This window comes from Oxyura jamaicensis, chromosome 5 (genome assembly GCF_011077185.1).
Source record: "Oxyura jamaicensis isolate SHBP4307 breed ruddy duck chromosome 5, BPBGC_Ojam_1.0, whole genome shotgun sequence".
Classification (NCBI taxonomy): Eukaryota; Metazoa; Chordata; class Aves; order Anseriformes; family Anatidae; genus Oxyura; species Oxyura jamaicensis.
The window spans coordinates 32,152,479-32,156,881 of record NC_048897.1 but is presented as its reverse complement, the minus strand read 5'-3'; positions in this window follow the sequence as shown (position 1 = coordinate 32,156,881).

Genomic DNA, 4,403 nt, shown 5'->3' with positions numbered 1-4,403 from the left:
TGTGCATTCATTTCTCTTATCAAACCTTGAATTCTAATGTAACTCCTACAGCAGAGAAGGGCTGCATTAACATCCCCAAGATAGTTGTTCTCTGTAGGGGACCAAGACTCCATCAGACTGGCTTTCATTCCTTTTTAACAGAAAAGTCATAGGATTGTTCAGTAAGGCAGCTGCTTGCTATTGTAAGGTTCTGGTGTGGAGTGTCATGTGTCTCCCCAGAAGTTGGCTCTTACAGAAACTAACTCAGATGGTAGAGGTCTATGCTTTTGATTCGAAAGGTTTTGAGTTGCTGATAATTCTTAGTGGGAAGTCATTGCACTAATTAGCTACTGGGTTTGATGATTCTTTTCCATTTGGCTGTTGCAGGAAGTGCTCCCACCCCATGAGCCAGGGGTTCACAAGGGTGATATCTACAAAACAAAGATGGGGGAGAAAGCTGTAAAGTTCTTCAGATCTGGCTCTGTGACAGGAGCTGTGAATCGGTAACTGCTGGCAGCATGGCAGACAGACTTTGCGGTGCTGCCTCTGTGGCAATGTGATTCAGCATCTGCTTTTGGTGAGATTATCAGCCCAATGCCTTGCTATCCTGATCCAGAGTTTTTCTTAGAGTAGTCCCATTGCCATGGAGAGGAATTTTCACAAGAACTGATTAAAAGCTGTGATTTTAAGTTTTTTTTTTTTTTTTTTTTTTTTTTTTTTTTTTTTTTCTCCAGCCTTTAACTTGTCTTTAACTCCAAGGGCAAAAAAATAAAAAACAAGAAACTTGTGTTATGCAATAACACGGTGCATCTGAGGGTTAGCTGGCTGAAGGTAGTAGTTGTCCTACTCCCATCCCCCCCCCCTGCTTCTGCTTCAGTATAGACAAAGGATATTTTTTTCTTTAGGTTTACCAATTCAGAAAATCTCCGAGAGCACTTGATTGGCGTTGAGACTACCCTATCTCTTAGGTCTTGTGTGCTGGTAATGGGATGGAGCCATACTGTGGAAAAAATAATCCAGACATTCCACCAGAGGGAGCAACCTCCAGGTGAATCTTTTTTATCTGTAGTCAATACTGTTAAAAGATCCACATCTAAAGACTAGAGGGTAGACATCAAAAAAGCACACATTTCACCTGCAACCTCTGGACTCCAACCAAGGCTTGGGTTTTCAAGTCAGTGTAAGTGGATGTTGCTGATTTCTTTCAGTAGAAGAACACTGGAAAAAATAGTATTTGACTCTCAATATTTGCTTCTCAAAAACAAGCATACAGATGACAAACATAACTTGTCAGGCTATAGCTGGAACAGAATAGTAACCAGTATCTTGCTAGATCATTAAAATATAATGGGATTCCCTTAACTGACTCTGATATCAAAGGTCTCAGAGTGGTGCAGGTGTGAGGTGAAGGGTATAAGGCACTCTTTGCATTCTGAATGGAATTTGGGCTGCTTTAGTTAAGCTTTTCCATACATGTTTGTGGAATGAGTTTGGGTTCATCCTGATAGTTGCTTATTAGTCCTCTTCCCAAGTCATGTAGAAAATAGCTAGTGGTGATTTTCAGGGCCGGAAGGTGCAGCTCTATGGAGCAGCTGCTTGATTTGCTTTGAAGTTTGTTTGACAGGGCTCCTTTTATCACTAGTGAAGTGTTTCATCAAACTGTGTCTATAGATTCAGAACACTAAAGGCTGCAGGCCTCCGGGTTCCCTGTTTCAAATTCTTTTTTTTTGTGTGTGTGTTTAAAAAACAAAAACAAAACAAAACAAAACAAAAAAAAAAACAAAACACAAACAACACATTTTCACCTCTTCAGTCTTTAGACTGAAGGATAGATGGTCTCTACGCTCATCTGGCTTATCCCAGACAAGCCATTTGTCTTAAAAAGGTTGTGTTAACAGCTGCATCAGAGCACGTCTGCGCACACACCTATTCCAACAGCAGGGACTGCCATGTGTCCAGGAGGTGGACTACACACACTCAGAGTTGTGCCTGTGAGGAGGATTTGAATGGAGATCCCTTTGTCAGTATTACCCTTGGTCCAGGTGGAGGATTGCGTGTCATGCATGGCTTACTGGCCTCATTCACAGTCCTGTGAATAGGACAGCCAGCACCACCCTCCTCTGTGGAGAGTTTTCTTTTTGTATTGATTGGTTGGCCTTGGTGGTGCACAGAGAGCATTGATAGGTTCTACCTCTTCAAATCTCACTCCTCCCTTCTTCAAGTGCTTCACACAGTACAGGACATGCCATTGGTTTTCCTCCAAGTTTTTAGGCTGTTTGTCTTGTTTTGTAGGGGAGTCAACAAGGGGTAGGACAGAGTATCCTGATAGTATCCTGATACTATCCTGATCCACATAGTATCCTGAGTGAACCTATCACTTGCAGTGAGAGTAAAACCAGAACCAAATTATGGAAAGGTAAACCAATGCTTAATAGGGTAGGATTTTTCTGCCAACTGTCCCTCTGTATACCTCTGAGAATCTTTATCAAGGGACTTGAGAGTGAACCAGCTGTCAACATGGAAATGTAGGCATCTACCTGAAATTCTCTGTTGTTGCACTTAGATGCTTCCCTTCCAGAGGCCATGTCTGTATGATTTATTCTGAGTTGGCACTCTGCACGAGTACCTTTATAACACCGTTTGCTCTCAAGATACTGCAGCAATGTGAAAATCTCCTTGGCTCTGGCCCTGCATCTCCACCAGCTGAGGAATGTAGGTAAGATTTTTTTCTCCTTTACAGCAAGCAACCACTCCTGGGCCCAGTGCCTTCCCTCCACCAAACTGGTCAAGTAGCTTATGAAGGCAAAACCATGTGGACTGTTAGAATACCATAAGGCTCTTTCCAGCTGGAGAAGGAAAGATGAGGATAATACACCTCAATTGCTGTCTTCATGGTGCTGCGAGCTGCAAGCAGTCAGGACTGAAAACTGTCTGTCTGTTTTAGGGCACTAAGACCTGAGTTACATGGTTGGCTGTGAGTTGCTTTACTTCTTTAATTCACTTGTGCTCTTTTCTTTGAATTTCAAGGGATATGATTGTCACAGGTAACAGCTGTGTCAGGGGAGATACTAGCTCAGAAACCACTCCTGCTGAATTTGTGCTTGGTCCTAAAATCTCAGCAAATGAATTTATTGCGTTTTACAAGAGGAACTGTTTAGCGCCATCCTGGAGAACTTGCCACTCTCGGACGAAGAGTTTGGAGCAGCAGCAAGAGGTGCTCATTTATAATTTTGTTATAATCTGAGCCTTTCTTGCTAATGCTGCTGGTGTGTGCATGCGTGTGCATGTGTCTATCTGTCCATGAACCGTGTTCTAAAAGTGGGATTACTGCACTGTATGATGTGGAAGGGAAAATGGTCCCTTGAGCTATAAATGTATTTTGTACAGGGAATCATGGAAAATGTGGTAGAATTTTGAATTCAAACTTGTAATAAATACCTCTAAATACCTATTATTTCTAGCATTCTCTCTGAGGCTCTATCTTGTTCCAGCTCCCCCATCCTGGTCTTTTCCTCGCATGCACAACTGAAGTTCTCTAATAGTGAATCTGACTAAGGACAGCAGTGCTCCACAAACCAGAAGTCATTGCCAGCATCAACTCTTAGCATGCAAATGTTTCTGGACTGCAATTCCCGGAGGTCGGGTCTCGCTGCAGTCCAAGCGATGCGCTGATGAGCACAGCAGGAAGCGAAACTGGTACATTTGGCTGAAGATGAAGTACTGTCTGTTGACATGGATTTATTTCTCTATGGTAAAACTGTGTTAAATTGTAAGTATGTGTAATACGTCCTGTTTAATGGGTGTATTCATCAGACTTCTGGTAGGTTGCCTTTAGACATTTAACTTGACAGATGGAGTAATTTTTTCAAGGAACCAGCATTTTTCTATGAGTCATTCTTAGAGTGTGTAGTGTCCGTAACATCAGACTGATGACAGTTTTGTACAAATGAGGCCTTTGCTGTGAACTAAATGCAAAAATCTAATAAAACAATGCAAGAACGTAATAAACCTGGAATGCTGTAAATCTGAGTCAGGCTGTACGCCAGGCTGTAGTGACAGGAAAGTGTTTACTTTTGAATACAGAATAGCAAGGGGTTGCCATTACTAACGTAAAACTAGAAATAAAAAATACAGCTGCCTTATTTGTGGCTACACACTGGTGCCTAAATCATTGCTGGAGGAGAGCCAACCAGTCTGTTTAGACATGGTCCAAGGGCTGTTGAAGTAAAGTCAGGACAGCTGGAAACTGGACTATGACCTGCACAAGGTGATAAAATAGGCTGACTGATGGCTACTGGAAAGCCCATGGATATTTTTGTACTGTTTCAGAAAGTGCAAGTTGGTCTCTGGTTATGGTCTGATTTGGGTTGTTATCCTGGAAGGAAGGACTGCTGGTACAGAAGCTGTTCTAGAGTGTAGGGAGA